Here is a 22356-nt window from a genome sequence, read left to right as displayed (position 1 = left end):
CAGGCAGGCAGGCAGGCAGGCAGGCAGGCATGCATGCATGTATGTATGTATGTATGTATGTATGTATGTATGTATGTATGTATGTATGTATGTATGTATGTATGTATGTATGTATGTATGTATGTATGTATGAGGAATTGTGTTTACATGGCTGAAATTCGACATGTGTACGCACAAACACCATAAACACCAAATAATAATCGCTTGTCTCAAATCATAAAAAGATCATACAGTGCTTTTCGAATAAGTCTAAGTTGGGTATTGGGCGTACGCTAATGATTCATACAATATTTCTTTTTCGATAAGTGCCAAGATCTAACAATGTATGAGACATGCCCATGAGTTGCTAAGGGTTTGTGTGTCAAGTTTGTTTGTTTTTTATTCAAATGTTTTGCCTTCGTTTTAAGGTTTGAGTCTTTACTGGACATAATCCTCCATTGACCACGCAGAAATAGACAAAGGGAATCTCCTCGAATCAATAATTAGCCAGAAGATTCATGGTAAATCTACTATTGTGTTCACAGTGCGGAACATGTGTGGATAATTTGTCAGTCATGATATGTCTAGGCCGTCGAGAATTAAGTTTCATATCAATGAGCGAGCTTTTTGTTTTTTGTGAAAGACGTTAGTCACTGGATGTTCCGTTGGTTATTTACATATAAAGGTTTTAAATATATTATTCTTTCTTTGTCTGAATGAAAGGTATTTATGAATGTTGAACAAAGCAACTATCGATGTTTCTTGCTGTGTGTTAATTTGATTATTATGTGTCGCGGAATATTATGGTAATGTGCTTCCGGTAATCGGACCGTTTAAATCCCTGAATAATACCAATATTTTTCATTTCATGCCAATTTACTGACCGTATTAAAAGTCGCAGCAAGTCAAGATCGTCGCAAGACCTTACAGAAAGGTTAATCCGTTTTAGCAATGAGCAGCATGGTAAAAAGGATCAAAAATGTAAATTTCACTTAATAGGTATCTGTTCATCTCGAACATAGTCCTATTGAAATGTATAGGTTCTTTCGAGTGGTCCGCTATTCTCGAATATATATGTATGAAGACAGTTATGGAATATTCAAAACCTAAACAAATGACGTTATTTTGAGAATAAATGAGAGACAAAAGCACTGCAAATGCGGTTAGAAAGTGTCGTTCTGACCTGTGCTGGAATGGTCCAATCTACTGTTGGGATACCAAAATATGACAGATTACTTTCCTGTCTAGTCGCGTGGTTTTTTCAGTCTGAAGTAATTCTTATCTAGCTTTTGTTGATATACTCCAATGATCTTGACAGCACTGGTTTATGCAGACTTCAGTCAGTTTCACGATCACTTATTGGAAAGAGGCAACGTAAAGACGCATTGCCTATGATTCACACTATTGCTACTTTCTTGCCTATTCTATCTGAGTTGTATGTCCAAGCATTGTGAGGTTTTATGTCCAAGCACTGAGAGGTTTTATAGCTTCCGGAGAGAGAGAGAGAGAGAGAGAGAGAGAGAGAGAGAGAGAGAGAGAGAGAGAGAGAAGAGAGAGAGAGAGAGAGAGAGAGAGAGAGAGAGAGAGAGACATGGGCATAGAGACAGACAGACAGAACGAAAGACAGAGACAGAGACAGAGAAAGAGAGTGAGAGTCTATTGTTTCAATTAAAGACATGTATATGAATAAAAAACAAAAGAAATCGTATAATTAAGGCTTTATGTAAAAAAATAGATTTTCAAAAGATACAGCTATTTAAATTACTAACGCCGCCATATATAAATCTGTAAGTCAAATAGGTAGTGCTCACAAATTACAAGGCCTAATGTCACGGACGCCATCAGCGATCATTTGTCGAAGAGAGATACTGTATTTATCTATCACTAACAGCTTGTGACACCTGCCAAAAAGACGTTTTAATGTAGACACAAGTCTTTCTGTGGTGTAATCTTGGTTTAACAGTTTTCAAGGCAGATGGCTGTCTCTCTACAAAATAACAATATGAACTGCATGCTCTTGCATATCCAATAAGCTGGGAAATTTATACCCCATAAGTTGGTGTGAGTGGAATATTACTGATGAGGTGTGGGAAAATGATGATACCTAAGTTAAAATCACCTCTCTTGTCATATAGCCTAAAAGAAAGGTGACCATTAAAGTCAAATTCAAGGAAAATATCCAGATACGAAGCATAAGAGGCCGCTTATGCAGTCCAATTCTGGAGAAGAAATCATAGCGAGATAGTCACTGAAGTTGGAATTACTCATTGGAATAATATCGTCTATGTATCTAAATGTTAGGTTTAAAGTCTAGATAGAGAGACCTTTTTCTGTTTGATTCAGTTCTGGAAAAATTCTACTTCGTATGAGTACAGAAATAAATTAGCAAGCAAGGGAGCGGAGTTAATACCAGCAGGAATTCCTATACACTGTTGGAAAATGTGTACTCCAAATTTAACAGCTATGTTTCCATGTATGTCTGTATGTCTGTCTGTCTGTATGTATGTATGTATGTATGTATGTATGTATGTATGTATGTATGTATGTATGTATGTATGTATGTATGTATGTATGTATGTATGTATGTATGTATGTATGTATGTATGTATGTATGTATGAGGAATTGTGTTTACATGGCTGAAATTCGACATGTATACCCACAAACACCATAAACACCAAACAATTATCGCTTGTCTCAAATCATGAAAAGATCATACAGTGCTTTCGAATAAGTCTAAGCCGGGTATTGGGCGTACACTAATGATTCATGTGCTTGTTTATGGTACGGTTACAATATTTCTTTTTTGATAAGTGCCAAAATCTAACAGCGTATGAGACATGCCCATCAGTTGCTAAGCCTTTGTCTGTCAAGTTTGTTTGTTTTTATTCCAATTTTTTGCCTTCATTTAAGGTTTGAGTCTTTACTGGACATAATCCTCCATTGACCACGCAGAAATAGACAAAGGAAATCTCCTCAAATCAATAATTAGCCAGGAGATTCATGGTAAATCTACTATTGAGTTCACAGTGCGGAACATGTGTGGATAATTTGTCAGTCATGATATGTCTAGGCCGTCGAGAATTCAGTTTCATATCAGTGAGCGAGCTTTTTGTTTTTTGTGAAAGACGTCAGTCACTGGATGTTCCGTTGGTTATTTACATATAAAGGTTTTAAATACATATTCTTTCTTTGTCTGAATGAAAGGTATTTATGAATGTTGAACAAAGCAACAATCGATGTTTCTTGCTTTGTGTTAATTTGATTATTATATGTCGCGGAATGTTATGGTAATGTGCTTGCGGTAATTGTACTGTTTAAATCCCCGAATAATACAAGGATTTTTCATTTGATGCCAATTTGTTAAAGTTAACAAAGGTTAATATTTTTTTCTTTGTCTGACCACGAAAGGTATTTATGAATGTTGAACAAAGCAATTATCGTTGGGATAAGTATGATTTATTTTCTTTTGCTTTGTTCTAATTTGATTATTATGTTTCGCGGAATGACATGGCAATGTGCTTCCGGTAATTAGACAAGTATAAATCCCCGAATAATACAAGTACTTTTCATTTCATGCCGAATTACTGAAGGTATTCAAAGTCGCAGCAAGTCAAGATCGTCGCAAGACCTTACAGAAAGGTAAATCCGTTTTAGCAATGAGCAGCTCGGTAAAAGGATGAAGAAAGGAAATTTCACTTGATAGTTATCTGTTCACGTCGACTATCTCAAGTAGTCTAAATAGTTGACAAAATCAACGGTTGCTGTCACCTATTTAATATCGGGGTATACATTGCAGCAAAAATGTCTGTAGACAAGTATTAACGCTGTGTACTATTCTGAGCGGTAAAATATATTGTAAGTGCCTGACTGATATTTTCTTTTTCAGTCAAAATGACAAAAGCTCTGCTGATAGTTTTGATGGTTTTCCTTACTTTGACGGCCTTGTCAACAGCCGATAAACCCTTGGTGAGTGGAGAAAACACTCCTTTAACTTTGTGCATTGTATTTGCATGGTACTCATTTCTATTTATGTTATCCTTGGAACTCATGTGACAGGCATTATTTCTGTATTAGAACAACAGACATTAAAATGTACAGTTCACTTCTGGCGTTTCATATCTGACGTCTATGAGATATTATCTATTTCCATATTTGAATAATTTATACAAAAATGCATATATTGTTTGTTTTTTCGTTACCGCAACTGATTTTTGCAAAGTATATGGTTGTAAAAATGCACGGTTGAGTTGTCAGTGTTTTTTTGTTCATTTAAAAACAAGTGGCTCTGATTGATCCTTTTTTCATAAGGGTTGGCAATTGTCATACATCAAATACATATCTGCTTTACTTTACAGTGTGCAAACAGCGTGCAGATTGCTATCCTATGCAAACAAGCTAATGCCGATACATTCTTAAACCAGGGAAATTGCGAAGGTTACAAGGTAAGAAAGCCATTTTATAACACGCTTTACGTTGGAAATTAAGTTAAAATGCATTGCAAGGGTTACCACTGGGCAAAAAGTTTGATAGACAACAACATATACACACATACTGTTGTCAAATACGTTAAGTATACACGTACGTATACTAATAAAATGCAAAACTACAGAGAACACTTGGTGTGCAAAGATCTGCGTTACGTATACTCATGATCTGCAACGTATTTGAATGTTCCATATACAAAGATATACGATACGTATGCAATTAATATAATTGTGTTCCATGTACGTCAATATACGTCAATATACTGAACGTATATCAAGCATTGTGGCCAGTGTACATTGTTAAAGATGCTCTAATATTTTGCTACGGATTACTGCAAACCGCGGTATACGGTTGACCATCAAGAATACTACGCGGCTGAAATTAGTACAAAGACGAACATTTGGGTCGCAAACGTTTTATTTTTTGTTTTTATGTTGTAAATTGTCATAAACGTTACACAATATGAATGCAAATTTCTCTACAAGTTTAACAATTGGTCCCGGTGATCTATCAAACATTAGTATGGTGTGATTTTTATTAGTCAGAAGATATTTTCACAAATCAATGAATCGGGTAATACTCAATGGCTAAAATATTAAATGTGTATAATGTTGGAAGTTGGTTTTATGTACAGTTGTTGCCCGAAGATAAGTTTTGTTTTTTGTTTCAGCTTTTGTATTAATAATTTCCACTATTTGCGGTGACATTTTCGTTTTGGTCTAAAATTCGGCAATCTGACCGCAGGGAGCATGTATTCTTGCGTTGTAATGTTTACATTGCAAACAGTACAGACAACATGTTTGAAATAACTTCAGTACTCCACCTATAACAAGCTCTTTTTTATGGTTATCAATTTGATGCACTTTTCTCTTTTGAGAATTGTCATGACATAACTTAAACGTATTGCGGAAATGACGCCTGTACTAGTATCAGTTCGCCCGTGATTCGAAGACGAACGGGTTACGCATGCGCAGATAATGCTAAAAACAATCGCAACCATCATTCACCACGTTTCTCTTTGATTGTTTGGTTTCAGGTCGTCCAGACATGCACTCGAAGCCTTATCTGTAAGGTGTCTGTTAATGTTGATATTGGCATTCAACAATTAATCGACGAAAATTGCTAATGAACAGCGGTTATATGCAAGTAACTAGAAAAATCAAACAGGTACAGCTTTAATTTTAGTTCATTTAATGAAGTCAGTGATTCTCAAAATAGAGGGTAAGGTCATGTAAAATTTTCGGCACCAAAGCTGTGTTGCAACGAAAGGTGTGTAAATGGGATATAAGATTAGAATGCGATAAACTGGCCAAGGTTAAAGGCACTTTTTGCGATCCCTGGGATCACCTTCGTTCTGGTCTGTACGATGATTATCATGGAGGTGTGATAGCCTTTTGTGTTGCATCCAAATTGTAATTTGGTGGGTAAATTTACTTATTGGACAATCTGATACCAACGCAGGCCTTTAATGTGACCTCATTCAATACTAGGCTTCGTTATGTGCTTGTCAATTAGATGCTAATACTGCTTCTATCCATTGCATGGCAAAATTACCTGGACAAAATCTAATAAACCTAATCGAGTACTCGGTACACCTAACTTCATAAATGCTATCTATCACAATGAATGTAGGTTAGACTATTGTTTAACAGCTCTTACCCCCCCTCCCCCACCAAACAACATTATCAGCATAACGACATTAAAGATTCAACCTGGGCGACGTCATAAAACGCATCTATACCTTGCGTGCTTTGTACCATTTTACTTTTGCATTACTAGAAAGACGAGATACATTTTCTTTTGCTTTTGCGTCAAGCTTGTGAGCTCTAAGGCTTTTGTAGATCGTGCTCAAGAGTCTTGCGAGTAAATATTGTACATGACACTTAATTAAATAAACACTTTCAGCGTAAAACACAATGTACATTTATCAAATACGTTCAGGAAAAAAAATAGATTGCATTTACACTCAAGTGTTGGTAGTGCTTATAATTAGGCTTATGTAAAAGGGTTCACTCTCAATAGAAGAAAGCAATATAACTTATCTATTTCCATATGAATAAAAACACGTTATGACATGTAAACGCTTATGTAAATTTGATTATATTGTTTTTCCTTTCAGACGGATTGGCTGTTTTGCGAGAAAATGGCGAAAAGCTGTTAATGCAGCTCTTGTATGCAGTCTTCTCCTTTTCTCCTCGCTTATGAATGATATTAAGCAATGATACCGTATGACTCAATTACTGATATATACTGGTTTTATGCTGGCGTTGGTGTTTTTTAATATGTTAATAAAGTTGCTGTATGTCAACGAAGGTCATAAGTCCCTCTATAGTGGTTTGTATCCCCACCCCCTTGTGCTATGTAGCATCAGATACCTTTATACTCATCTGCGATGACTCTTTTAAATACCTTACACCACCCTTGATGGCCGGTTGACTATCTGAGTAATTCCAAGGGGTTACTTCCGATTATTGTAAGAACTCCCTTCTTGAACCTCAATGCATGGTTTCAGTGCTACGCAAATAATTGACAACCACCTGCCGACATATTCGACTTAAGGCAGGAATTTGGAGCAAATAGTACTATCGAAATGTACAGTTGCTTTCCAGTGGTCCGCTATTCTCGAACATATGCATGAAGACAGTTATAGAATATTCAAAACGTAAACAAATGAGGTTATTCTGAGACTAAATGAGAGACAAAAGCACTGCAAATGCGTTTAGGAAGTGTCTAGTCGCGTGCTGGACAGGGATGGTCCAATGTACTGTTAGGATACAAAAAAGTGACAGATTTTTTTCTCTTTTCGCGTGGTTTTTCAGTCTGAAGTAATTTTTACCTGGCTTTTGTTGATGTACTCCAATGATCTTGAAAGTATTGGATTTTGCAGACTTCAGTCAGTTTCACGATCACTTATTGGAAAGAGGCAACGTAAAGACGCATTGCCTATGATTCACACTATTGCTACTTTCTTGTCCATCTATATCGGGTTGTATGTCAGAGTGTTTTGTGGAGAGAGAGAGAGAGAGAGAGAGAGAGAGAGAGAGAGAGAGAGAGAGAGAGAGAGAGAGAGAGAGAGAGAGAGAGAGAGAGTCTGTTGTTTCAATTAAGAAAATGAATATGACTAAAAAAAAGGAATCATAAACTTGAGGCATAATTTAATGAAATAGATCTTCATAAGTAACAACACGATTGGAACGTAACGTCGATTTAATCTACTAATGTAAGCTCGTCTGCTTTTGCACACTTGTTTTTATGAGTAATTTGTAATATCGCAACATTCAGCTATAGGGCACCTAAAACTTTTGAGAAATTTGAAAAATATAAAGATCCAATTGTCTGAAATTAGTTCCTATCGTGTTCACTTGGGAATATCTGAAATACCCAGAAGATTACTTATCTAAAATTGAATATATACCCGTACTGTTCTTCACAAATTATTCACACCTTTAGCTTGTCAATGTTTCGTAATTAACTCAATGAAGTCATGATTTAAACAAAGTTATGCCAACGTGACCGTCAAAGCGTAATCATTTTTTCCTATCAAATAAAGAAGGAATACCTCTGTAACGATACACAATGTTCCTCAGAATTCCAAGTTTTACGAAATCCAAAGTTCAATGTAAACAATAGCCACGCTTGTCCAGAATTTTTAATGTATGTTTCCCTTAGTGAATTGTTACAATGGGGCGTCCTGCCCTTTAAATGTCATTCCTTTGGAATATAAAGAGCGCTTGAAGCATCCAGTGCTTCAAGAGGTCACCGTGTCTGCAAGACCTCAATGGAAGGTAGACGTATTCAGTACAGTATGAGCTAAATTTGATAGAAAGTATATGGCACTCACAGAATAGTATAGCTCTCTGAAAATATGTAATATTTATTCGTTTATACTCTATGAATATCTGTTTGAAAATCCCAGGAACAAACGACGCATTAAAAGCGTTGTTGTTATACCTATCCATGATACATTAATTCAATAGCTTGCATACCAGAGATATACTCCAAAATTATTCTGTTTTTGTGAAAGATAATGCTCTTTTCAATGTGTGTGAATAGTGCATGGGCATCATTTGTTTTATTGATGTTACGTCAAGTGAAGTAATTTTCTCGCCTTATATCGGAACAATAGGGGCAATCATTTTGCGAAAAATAGCTCGAAAACATTTTCGCTAGCCCTTTGAACGATTTTCTTTTTACTCAATGATTGTACTTAACCAAAAAATTGTCGTCAGTGGATGATCTCGATTTTCATAACGTTATCAAAACTGTAAGCCTTGTTTTAACCACGATAGACACATAACTCAATCATGCAATCTACTCAATCACATCCCCGACTGCAATGAAATATTAAGAAAGATTGGTGTTTCAACACAGTGCCCCGATAGAGTAATACATTAAACATTTAGTTAAACAACGAACGACGATCCGTGTAAGGATAAAACTGACCGCAAAAAATATATATTCATTGCGCTGTTACTGTTTAACATACAATCACAAAAATAGTTTTGCGCACTTTGGAGTAATGACAACGGTTAATCCACTTTACTGTGAATTCTCTCCCGTTCTCATAATGATATAGCCAGGAATTTTGAATATGACCAAAAAGCCCACAGAAGACATAAACGTCACTTTTAAACGTTTTATGACCAAAGCAATGCTATTTTCCATTGTAAACAGTAAAGGTTGGTGCTAAACAAAGCGAACCTATGATAAGTACAGTACAATATATACAAAATCAGACGGTTGGACAGTTCAACGATGTTCATCATACAGTTCTCGACATGTCGTTACATATTAAAAGGTTCTCTTTGTGGAGAGCAGTTTATTATCGAAGTAGAATTCAAAAGGCTGCATTCATCAGCACATGTTTGTGGTGTTGATGTCAACATTGATCATTTTACCAATGTAAGCAATTATTTAGTAAGTGTTTTTTCACGCAGTCGGTTAATCTGGTTATTGGAACCAAAAATAAGTATAAAAGCTTACTCTGCTCTTATTGTAGTTTGAACCTTGAAATTCAAAGACGTGGACGTTTGCTCAAACTTTCAGTAAGAAAAATGTAATCCATTTGCATTTGAAATCAAGAATGAAATCAGGGGTCGACGTACAAAATTTGGTACTAGAGAAACAAACAACCCAATATTTATCGACACAAGAAATTCAAAATGGCCGCCATACTGTGCTAACTCCATGGAGAAAAATTAAACCATAAATTAAGCGGGCGAAAATTGTTACTCCCTCTGCTTCAAAATGAACCCAGCAAGTGGTGAAGTACAGACGAATTGCAAAGGGCTGAAAGTCCAAATGTAGGTCCGTTAGGCGCGTTTTAACTCTACGAAGTTTTGCACATGGCCAATATGAATTCCCATTTGTTTTTACTTTCTAAAATGTGATGTGACATATACCAAGGAGTTATTTAGTTCTTTGGCAGCGTCGTATGTCGACACCTTGCGATAACAGAGCAATACTGTCGGTCATAATGTGTCGAAGGAATCAAGGGCAACGTTCTGATCTTTAAGCACCGTTGGGCAAGGCCGAGAGAGAAGCCACCATTTCACAAGCGATGCGTCACGGTAGCCGAGCACATTAATTTATCTCAATATTTTCAAAAAGAGTAGCGGCATTTCCTATGTTTGACACATTCTGATTTTTAGTTCGATAAAATCGACCAATTTATTTGTGACAAAATGTGGCCTATTGGGGCGGTATATACCTGTACAGCTTTCAATAGGACTAACCCCCTTTCTAAAGGGTCCGTCAAAACTCACTACGCTCAAATAAAAAGTTTTTCTACTGCTCTGTTTGAAGTAGTCTGTCACTGGTATACCATTTCGTTAACAGGGATAAACATTGATCTGCTCACAGTACATGCGTAGATCTCTCGCCTCAGAAGACTTCGACTCAACTGTCCGAATGGATTGCACTCTTTCAAAAGGTAAAATCTGGCTGCCATACCGGGGAGACTTCTTAATGTAAAATGATTCTTTTCCGTTTTCAGACACATTATCCGCTCGTCAAAGCATATGAACAACAGTATCAGAATTAGTCGGCCAGAAAAACGAGGATTGTTATGCAGAATTGCGCCTCTTTATCCAGTATATGAACAATAACTATGATTTTGTGAGATAACATGATTAATCTTGTCATGTTAATTCCTAAGGGTTCTTCAGGCTGTAGTAACTATCGCCACTCAAACTGTGTGCTTTCCTGCCGCCGGTCCCTTAAGACTTTCCTCTTTAAACAATTCTTTAACCGTATTAGTTCATCCAGTCTCCAGTGTTTCAACATTTCCTCTGATACAGTGTGCTCAGTTGCACCTCGATCTCTGTTAGAAATTTGGCGCATTACAAGTGTATTACAATTATTAGTAACAACTTGTCAACTGTCATTAGTCTAATGTTTAGGCGGATGTAATTGCCAGTGTTTCAAATTTCAAGATCATAAATTGGATGTCTTTCTGCATCTGTGAGACAGAGTGATCAGTTCTACATACATAATTTTATGCATTGGCATTTTTTGAACTAATGTTACATATAATTACATAAGTTTTGGAGCACTTATATAATGACAGAAGCTATAATAATTGTTGGAAATGACTGTCAACGGCTCTATTCACAGTTTTGATTTCAGGTTTGGAATCAATTCATGGGCATTGTTTCCATGTTGAAGCGTCTTTTCGAAGTTAATGCATACATACTTTGCGTATTAATCTGAGAAATGTGATCTTAGTATTAATAAAATTCTACCAGTGTTTTGAGACATTTTCAGCTATTGCCTTATGGAAAAGGCAAGAGCAGGAAGTAAAAAAAATGAAGCAAATAATAAAGTATCAGTTTTTTATCTTATTTGGTAGATCAGAGAAACAAAATAATGGTAATCCAGTAAATCTATTTACACGTTCTGGAAAGTTTTTTTGCTGCAGACTTAGCGGCATTGCGCATGGGTTCGCTTTTGTAAACTCCTTTTTGTTCATTTGCTCCATTCTGTCGTTGGCTGCGCCATACGTACATAAAAAAGTCTTGCGTGTCCGATATGCTTAATGCATGTATGAACTACACTATTTATCAACTTGAACAGTATTATCATTCATGTCCATCAGACTCAAAACATTAAATTAGCGAAGAGATGTTTCTATAAAATAAGGGCTCGACTTTATACGTGACAAGTAATCACGTTTTCCCTACGCTGAATGCTTCCGATTATCAATAAACGGTGCATCGCTATGTATGATTTCCGGTTTTTTATCAGCTCAACAGATATGATCAGGTGTCTAAGCGAGGAATCTGACCTAAAATGGTGGTTTATACCTGACTTTTGAAAGTATCCGAATTCGATGTCATTTTATATGCGTTTAACAAATCTTGTGAAAGAAGAACATTTTTCTCAACCAGAAGGATTAGTGGCAAATTCTGAGGCAAGTCAACTATAATTTTCGAAGAGCTTGCTCGAGCTTTGCCAAGTAACAAAGATTGTCAACAGAAATTGAAGGTGAAAGAATAATATTATTCTTTACTAACGCTGAGGGCCATGACAAGAGGTCACGTGTCACAAGATACAAACTTAAATTACAGCTGATTGTAATTTTTTAGTTCCCCTCCCCATCATTTTTAACTGGATAACTGGATACGAAATTTACCAGTATGAGCGAGAAAATTTACCCGTAACCGTCTTACTTGTACTGTGCAATTTTACAAGTGTGGAACTTTGAACCCCAAGAAACAGAAAAGGGTAATCACATTGTCCTACCATGAGATTAACAATACAAAAATGGTTGTATAGAACGCCAAACTAGAGATATCAAATTCAAACTTTTTCACAACTTCTAGAAATAGAGTACGGGGAAGTAATAGACAAAATGACGTTCACTGTTGTCCGTATTTTTCCAGTCCATGTATTGATGTACATGCAAGACTGGCTGACAGAAATTTTACAAATTATGATAAAGATAACCCTAGTTGCTGATATGTTTGTTTTCGCTCATTACAATTAACATTCTTCCCCCGGAGGTATTGAACGATCAAAAGCAGACGACAGCATAATTTTGCCATGTCTTCCTTTGTTATCGTTTTGGTGTTGAGTTCCTCCTTTTTCCTCAGCTTTTAGTTTCACAGCATTGCAGAAAACATAATGTCGACACCACATTCAAGTATCTTTCTAGGCCATAAAGTATAGTTATCATTGACTTTCTAGAATACAGGTCTGCGTTACTCTAACAAATAATTGCACAGAAAGTTCCTAAGAACGAACATAATTCACCAAGCGATTTCTGTACAGCGGTCATAGTGGTATCAGTTTCTTCGCAAAAAGCGCAAAAATGTCGTTTGTATTTCAAATAACATCGTTGATCGCACTTGAATCTTTGTTTCCATGAGCTGTTCAAGTCCCTTCGCGGTTTGAATGCAAATCGCGCCAATTTTGCTAAAGGCTCGTCGCTCTGACCAATCGCTAGCGTTCAAAATGTGCAGACGACGCCTCGCTCATAGTCACGTAACCGGACACTTTTGCCAATAGTCTTTGGACAAATACCCTCTGACGTCATATTTTTAGAGAAAGTTGGCACCAATCGTATCTATGTTCCCTCACGCGACTTGTTCTACTGTGCGATTAACATCTATACCAAGTTTCATCGGATTCATCGGACATATCATGCTAATTACGAAAGCTTATTAAATATGCAAATTAGCAGCTAACTGACATGATACTGCTACATGTGTTTGCACGCTAAACAGCACTGAGAGTTCAATATCTGTACTACGTTTCATCAAATTTGATGCAGTATTTCTGAACATATCAAACTAATAAGGAACGTTCACTAAATATGCAAATCAGCAGTTAAATGATACGGTACTGCTAAATTTATCTTTGCACACTATTACAGTACTGAGAGTTCAACATCTGTACCAGGCCTCATTAAATTTGAAGCAGTATTTCTGGATATAGAACACTAATTAAGAAAGTTCGGTAAATTTGCAAACTAGCAATTCGTAAACATTACAATACTTTATGTCTTTGTATAACACTGTGACATCAAGATCTCTACCAAGTTTCATTATAGTTGCTGTAGTATTTATTGACATATCACACTAGCACAGCAAACAAATATGCAAACTGGCAATTAATTGACATGATTTTGCTAATGTCTTTGAAGAGAACACGATTGGAACTAATTCGGGATAATTAGATCTTCATATTTTTCAAATTTCTCAAAAGTGTTAGGTGACCTTTAGCTTTTGGGTCGAGTATTCAGGAAAGCCATTTCGCTATTTATAACTCGCGCAATTTTTTTCAAAAACGACTAAAAATAGTGGCGGAAGTTGCAGTTTAGGGCTTCATCGTCTTAATGTATTTTGAATCATGGTGCGTAGCGCTTACATCAAGTTATATGACAGGGACCATTGTCCACTCACTCATGTTCACGCTTTAGGCTTCGTATTTGCATAACATAAACAATAGTTATGCAAATAAGCGCAGCCTGAACGTGAATTACAGTGCCATACCAATCTGTTGTTTACAGTAAAAAGTTCTGAATACCAAATAGACTTTTTCCCGGTTATCTAACAATGCATTGCAGTGACTTTATCAAACACCTTATGTAAGCTCAAAACAGCGAAATCATGCTGATTTGTTTTGTACAATGAATGTTATAGAAGAATGACACGAATTTGCAATGCCAAATAATGCCCTGTGTAAAATCTTACCATCAGCGACGAAAATATAGGTCAGGGTGTAATCTGCCATAGAGGTCTATGAGTAACGTACCCTGCGTGTACCCTACGGTTAAAACGTTCTATGCGTAACGTACGCTTTGTATACCCTGGCGCGCACTGCTTCATGGAACCGGTAAAAGAACTATTGGGGGTGATGCATAAAAATGCAAGAATGTGCAGGTGTATAAAACACACCTTTCATGAAAAGGTTTCTAATCTGAGTGATAGAGTGTGTGCAAAAGGGGCTTTAGTATCGATACAAACTTATCAATCATCTTATCAATTACAACTATAAAGCTATAGCAATATAGACCCCATAGAAGCATCGGTATGTAAATTTGAACACGGAGCCCACGGATATCGTCGAATGAAATTTGTAGTTCGGTTGTGTGAAGCGCCCTGCGGAAGAATATCAAGCAAAGCACATGAGATCTTTATAAAGACATTGGTTACTGACCCAAACAGCTAATTAATAACTTGGACAAGTAGAGCTCATTAGAGTCACTGTAGAGACAGCTTTGCACACGTTTAAGTGACGACAAAGGTAGGTTGATTAATGAAACTATTTTTCAGCATTCAACTCCAAAGTTGTTGGATGATCTTCCATTCAACATCAAGTCAAATCAAGACTTCTATAATCAGTCACGTTTTTCAGTTAAACAACTCTGTAATTTAACATTTTTCTAACAAAGTAGGGCACAGATGTCAAAACGCTGTTTTATTAGTTATATTTACTAATGATAAATGATGATTTAAGAATGATTATCATAAAAATATAGTTACTGATGATCGTGCAAGAATTATTGCTATGAATAAAGACAGCTAAAAATAGTAACCAATACAAAAAGAAACGAATTATTTAAACAGAACCAGGAGCGATTATATAAGACAGTACTCACTGTGTTAAGTATTTACATTGTGAATCCTTGTCACTAAGCATACCCTTCAATACCTTATCTTTTATTTAATCGTCTTGTTTTTTGCAAGAATTTGTTTCTGACCGGCTACTGACATAAAACTATTGCCACATCAACTTTTAGTAAGTTTTTTTTTTTTCAAAATATCGCAATCTCAAAGTCTGTGTGCACCATCATAACATTCAGTTTCCAAAACTCTCATTACATGGTTGTAACTAATTTGGGGTATTTGCACGGTGAAGTAATGTCGATTTAATCTGCAAATGTAAGCTCACCTGCTTTTCTTTTAATTTATACACTTGCTTTTTTATGAGTAACTTGTGATATTGCAACATTCAGCTATAAGGCACCAACACTTTTGACAAATTTGAAAAATATGAAGATCCAATTCTCCAAGAATTACTTCCAATCGTGATAATAAATAAATAAATAAATAAATAAATAAATAAATATATAAATCAATCAATCAATCCATCAATATTATAACGATATATTGTGTAATATATATATATATATATATATATATATACACGCTGAATGTTTGGATGATCTCATCTGTTTGCTACAACTGAACAAGATAAATAAGAATAAACAATAACCATTGTACGCCAATATTTCCCTCTCTTGAAGGAAACTCCTATCATGAAGATTTTAGTTGCAACAGCTATCTTTTGTGCTGCCATAACTTGTGTGTATGCGTGGGCCACAGAGAAACCGGAGGTAACATATATTAAAGGGATATTATCGCTATCTTTTGACCCTTTTTTCACAAATATTGTTGCAAACGAACAATTGCAGATGTCGTTCGACTTATTGAAAGATGTCTAAAAATAGTCTATCATGTCCCTTTTATCATATGCATTCATTTAACAAATACATGCTTGAACGTATGCATGCGTGCATACATACATTCATACATACATACATACATACATACATACATACATACATACATACATACATACATACATACATACATACATACATACATACATACATACATACATACATACATACATACATACATACATACATACATACATACATACATACATACATACATAGTCGAGGATGAAAGGATGCAAACTATGTAATTACACATTATCAAGTGCTTTACTTGCGCAGCTGAATTTGACTGCATTGGAATTTTGAGAAGACTCGTAATTACATTACTCATAGACCTTAAGGTCTATGCATTACTGTGTTCTCAATGGTTAAATATGGCACAATGCCTGTTTAACTTGTTGAAATCTAAAATATCAGACGCTACAAAATCGATCAAACCGTTACTTCAATACTTTTAATACGTCAATACCTTTGTAATCATGTGACTTTCAAGGCTCTGATCCATAACATCAATGATCAAGTTGCAACACCGTAGGGATAAGCTAATTTTAGAGATGGGTGTTATGGCTTTCGGCTTTTCTAAAGACACTTTGATCCGAAGGTAAATAATTGAAATTGTGGTCAAAAATCCTCGAATACTGTATGAGTTATAAGTTTTTATGTTGGCCATGAACTTTTATTTTGGTAAGAACAATAAATACTCCTTTTTGCGTTCAATTATCTTCGATTTTTGCAAAACATCGAGAGGGCGTTTATTCTTTCGTTCGTTCACTCATTCATCCCTCCGCCGGCAGAAGTATGCATCTATCCACTAATCCTTGCATACATGTATGTATTTATCCATCCATCCACCCATCAACTCAACTGCTAGTACATCAATCTCACCAGACACATTCCAACCCACGCAATGATCCAGCCTAAAATCCTCAATCTGACTTACTCCAAAGTCACTCCTTTGCACGACCTCATCAACACACTAAGTCTTTCGTCATTCATTCTCTCAGTAAATCATTGATTCAATCATTAATACACTGGTTGTTTACCGATTCATTTATCATTTTTTACTTACTAAAGTGTTGGAACAACATGAAAGCAGGACACGCATGCTACGTGAAGTATAAGGATCTGATATCCAAAAATAAGTGTGAAGGTTACAAGGTAAGTTCAAATAACATTAAAGCACGGTCCCTCTTGTGGAGGGACCATGATTAAAGATCTGGAAATGAGTCATGTCTGAACTTTTTTTAAACTCAGGTGTTTCGTAACGTTGATTGTCACCACTTTGAGGGTTGCACAATTAATAGGAGGAGTATGTCATCTAACCCACTTGCAAAATCTTTCCTCGTTCTAGTCAACGCGGTCACGCGACTGATCGCAAAATCAACTGGTTTTACATTTTCTACAACCCTCTTTGTCTAATGAACGCAAAGACACTACACCGCAGGGAAATCATCATTGCTGAACGTTAAATTTCATGATGTGCTTACATCGATTAATCCTTGGGACACTATTTTATGTGCAGTCTAACCACATAAAAGTTCACACATCATTCAAACTAATTGTCATCTTTCAAGCTGTACGAGTGATTCGAAACGTCACCATGTGTACATTATTGAACAAATAGTGACATAAAAATTATTGTGACTTATGTCAATTTCACTGTAAAAGTTCTCATTACGATCATTGACCTCATTGGATGACAAATATTGTATCAAAGTTTTGATATTTCTAAGGATACCCCTGACCACTCCACCTGACTTATAATCCATCCCTAAACATAGACCACTCGATAGGATGCTATTGAAATATTACAACCAAATTAGACATGCACATTTATATTCGTTAGGAGGAACGACGTTAGCAATGTGAGTATTTATTGAGCTTGAGTGATATAAATGTTATATAAATGTTCCGGCAACGCATGCTCTGCTTGGCTATTTTCAAACTGAAAGTATCAACAAAACTTGTCAAAGGCCCATTCATAGATAACATAAGTGATCATTTGAATAATTTCGAATTAAACATAGTTTACGAAGGCGTGTTGCTTAATTATTGCATGCTTAGCGTCATGTCATCTCAAATTAAAGCACACATTATGTGGATATTTCAGGCACTGACTTAAGCATTTATGTATGCTTGACGGAGGAGATGAGGGAAAAAAACAGAATATAAGCACAAAAATAAAAACATTGGTACCGGTAAAGCATCGTAAGAACGCTACCATTGCGGTTATTCTCTGATGAACGCTGGTGGCGCTCATACATCACTCATGTCATCTAAAGCCCAAGGCGTGTCTTATCTCTTCTTAACACAAGCAAAACATTTCGATAAGCGAACCTCACAGTTGCAATATTCTGAGATAATCTTTCCAGATAGACCAAGCGCTTGGAATTTCATCCTTTCGGAATTTCAGTTATATGAAAGCCTATCATGCACCGAGTGAAGGCAGTTTGTTTGCCAGTCATGAAATGTTGTGTATTGGAGCGTGATCTACTTAGTATGCATTCACGCAGAGCATGTATATGATTGAGTATTGTTTGACCATGCAAATTCGAGCATAATGTCATACTATTCTTGGAAAATAAACTTGTACCCCTTAATGTGCTCTATATCATCACCGTATGGACGCCGAGCGTTTTGAAGTTATTGGCTTCTTTCCGATTACATTAGCTATCTTAGTTATTTTAAAGGAAATGATTGTCCCGTCTGCTGCTGAGTGTTTATTTTGTTGATAAGAATTGCCTGTTCATTGAAATTGACGATGAATGACGTGCACATAAGAAGCGAATTCATCATTTGAAATATGTTCATAGTTCATCGGTTTCGTAGCTCTCAAGTCATTGTAAGACTTTGCCAAATATACTTCGGTTGCATCCCCTTGTCTACATGTACATGAGGTTGCTTCAGTCACCACGGTCCCTAGCTTCGCTTCAACCGCCATTTTAGCGTTTTGGATATTCATAATGAATGTTTGTATCTGTTGTGCATAGCAATTGGCCCGTTGTATTGACGCACACCATGCAGACGGGTTGAATCCTTCTCTTAAAGAAAACTATATTAGGCAGATATCCAAAGATAGGAAGATTTAATTAGTTTTTTGAATATCCAATTCATGATAATGAAGAAAACTATAATGTATGTGGTATACATGAAAAATGTCTTAAAATGCACCGAATATCAAATAAGGTTTATGGCATTAACACCAGGGAATAGCAGAAGAAATCCAAGTTCTCGAGGGTCCACTTCACAGAAGTTCACTTCACAGGAATACTTACCGGATGAATTTCAGAAAGACGCAAATTTCCATAAGTTTATGGGGCTAATGAACACTAAAAATACTGACAGCAAAATGATTATCGAACATGATATTGTGTAAAGAAACATGTTATTTATGTTTAACCCATCGTTAGGCTCTGTAATTGACAAATATTTCAAATTTTCGTCCTTTTTTTTCCTATAGGCACTGCTTCAATGCCAACTAGACTGGAAGGAGTGTAGAGTTGCAGACAGGATAATACAAATTACACAAGAGGGAATAGACTACTTCTGTAAATAATGATAAAATGAATGAACTAAGGTGAGCAATATTTTGACATTTTGGTATAAGATGATCGCAGGGAAATAATCTTGAGTATAATGAGGCCATTGGCATACACACATACATACATACATACATACATACATACATACATACATACATACATACATACATACATACATACATACATACATACATACATACATACATACATACATACATACATACATACATACATACAGAAGACAACAAACAGACAGACAGATACATACATACATAAATACATACTCTATTGACTGCTTTATTAATGTAAATAAAACTGGTGGATTGTTGTCCTGACATTAAATGACTTGATAGGATTCAAATTTGGCACAACAGTGATGACGCCTTGAGCAAGCTTTAAACCGCTCTCACGTGTGCTTTAGCAGAAAAAAAGGCACGTAAATATTTGGTCTTATATGGCGAAGTTTGTTATATGTTAGAAAATTATATCCATGTATACTGCATGATGAAATAAATAGCAAGCTGAAATATTGTGGAAATCGCAATTGCTACTATGACTATTGGACACTATGACATAGGCGAGTTTTATGACATATCTTACCTTTCCTACTTTGCATTTAGGGATATTAACCTGGCTGGTGGCCACTGCTACTTGAGTGTTCTAACATCGCCAACAAGTCAAGTTACAAGTTTTCATTGAGTCATAATTGGTGGAGGCTGTTTCAGTTTAATAATGATTTACGCGCCTCGATGAAATTTCAACTTTTAAGTTTTGTTTCATCTTTCTGTATTTATTTCTTCTAAATGAAGAATAAAACTACCTACAGTAGAGGCACATAACACCGAGTCTGGAGTATATTTCTTTTGCAATGGACATTTTCTAAAACCTCTTGAAACGGACATGGTGGATTATGATGGTCGGAATAATCATAAACGGAAAAATAATACACTTTCCGATGAATTCATCGTTTTGAGCAACTATAAACCCTAAAAGACAGTCCATTCCATTTATAGCAATTCCATTGCTATAAATAATTGATACCTGGAGTAATTCTTGAAATAATTTTTCTTCTTTCTGGAACAGTGTTCACTGTAAAGAGACATTCACTCGATTATAGCCATATATTGTGAAGATACATTGCTGCATCTATAATCAAGGAAGTGCGTATCATATATTAACCACAGTTTCGTCATCCGTCTCTCTCTGACAACCACTCGATAAGTTCATCACTCGTTGTGTTTATTTAAATCATAGTAAAATGTACCCACATTTCACCTTTTAACATTGTAAAGGTATAACACGATTAGAACTAATTTGGGGTAATAGGATGGTGAAGTAGTGTCTGTTTGATCTGCAAATGTAAGCTCATCTGCTTTTCTTTTGAAGTTATACACTTGTTTTATGAGTAATTGGTAATATTGCAACATTCAGCTGTATATGGCACCTAACACTTAAGAGAAATTTGAAAAAAATTTGAAGATCTAATTATCCCAAATTAGTTCCAATCGTGTCACTTGGAGATGATATGGAGGTAGATGATCGCTCACGGCTAGCAGGATGTCGGCCTATTCCCTTTAATGTTGAAATACAAAATCATTCCATTGTAAAGTTGTAATTTTCTTCAAACGTTCTGAAAAGTTTCAGAGGCCATTTTTTGAACAAATACATGAAAAAATATGTTGCCATCGTGCAAACTTTCGTAATGACATTATAAGGTTGTTTTCATCACAAAGACCGGTTAGAACACGATTAGAACTACTTTGTAAAGTAATTTCGATTTAATCTTCAAATGTGATATCATCTGCTTTTCTTTTTAGGTTTCACGCTCGTTCTTATATGTAATTTGCAATATTGAAACATTGAGTTCTGGGCACATACCACTTTCAAGAAATTTGAAAAATATTAAGATCCAACTATCCCAATTAAGTTCCAATCTTGTTTAAGGAAAATGCTTACCTTGCAATATTTTACGTTTTTGATAGAAATATCCATCGCTCGATCAGCGATTCGATCACGTCACATATGAATTTGTGCATGGCTCAAATAATTTGTAACGCTTGTTTTAGAAATCTACATTGAAAAGGGTAGAGACACTGCTTAAGGTCCTGGGACCCCGCCACTTCTTGAAGACGCCGCGAACTTCCCACTAAAAGGAACATGGACAATCAAAAGACAGTATATATTACTAAGCGACATGTCTGAAAACCGTAGGACGTGAATTCCACACACTCCAGCTTTTGCCCATACAAATTTTGACGTGGGCACTATACGGTGCCCACGTCTATGAATATTCAGCGTGAACGAGGGCGATAAAACTACAAAGAATGCTTCGGATAAGGCTGACAGGAAACGCAAACAAATTGGGCTAATGTGCAGCACTGAATAAGATATTACCCAATTGGGTAGCTGAATTTTACCAATATAATGAAAACAATACAAATAGACTCCCTAAGTGGCTGTTAATAGTGAAAATGGACCAATCAGAGAAAGAGCTTATTCAAGCTGCACATCAGCAGAACAAATTATCCCCACTCTATCCCAAATTCTACACTTGGCTCTTCTAAGTATTTCCCTGCACTCCCACCAGGTCAGTCCACAACGACTGGATTTTCGGTAGTCGGGAACGGCGACACCAAACGATGTTTCCATTGTCATTTGAGTTGAAATGGATACTAGCAGAATATTAAAAGTGCATGTAATGTTGTAAAAGTACCAAAGTTACCATTTTTGGTCGAAAATGAAAAGAAATGCATTGCGGCACACGATAATTTCGAGTATTTAAGCCCCATAGTCCCTCAAACCACGGCCATAAGCTTATATGTCCGTACGCTCTAGGCTGACATTGTCGGTTATGCATTCAGCTGTGCATTACACGTCAACGA

The 22356-nt window shown here is 36.0% G+C and overlaps 2 long non-coding RNA genes across 2 annotated transcripts; both read left to right on the top strand.

The window, feature by feature from the left end:
* The first annotated feature begins 3465 nt into the window (after window positions 1-3465).
* On the top strand, window positions 3466-6777 carry LOC139114919 (uncharacterized). The gene is made up of 5 exons (XR_011547997.1): window positions 3466-3619; window positions 3867-3946; window positions 4336-4422; window positions 5502-5632; window positions 6585-6777. It is a non-coding gene; the product is annotated as an uncharacterized lncRNA (long non-coding RNA).
* Window positions 6778-15704: 8927 nt separating this feature from the next.
* LOC139114911 (uncharacterized) lies at window positions 15705-21256 on the top strand. Its single transcript, XR_011547994.1, has 4 exons — window positions 15705-15806; window positions 17007-17090; window positions 19393-19509; window positions 20095-21256. It is a non-coding gene; the product is annotated as an uncharacterized lncRNA (long non-coding RNA).
* The last annotated feature ends 1100 nt before the right edge of the window (window positions 21257-22356 follow it).

Source organism: Ptychodera flava, chromosome 2, assembly GCF_041260155.1.
Source record: "Ptychodera flava strain L36383 chromosome 2, AS_Pfla_20210202, whole genome shotgun sequence".
Classification (NCBI taxonomy): domain Eukaryota; kingdom Metazoa; phylum Hemichordata; class Enteropneusta; family Ptychoderidae; genus Ptychodera; species Ptychodera flava.
The sequence above is the reverse complement of the archived record's forward strand: the minus strand, read 5'-3'. Positions and strand labels throughout refer to the sequence as shown.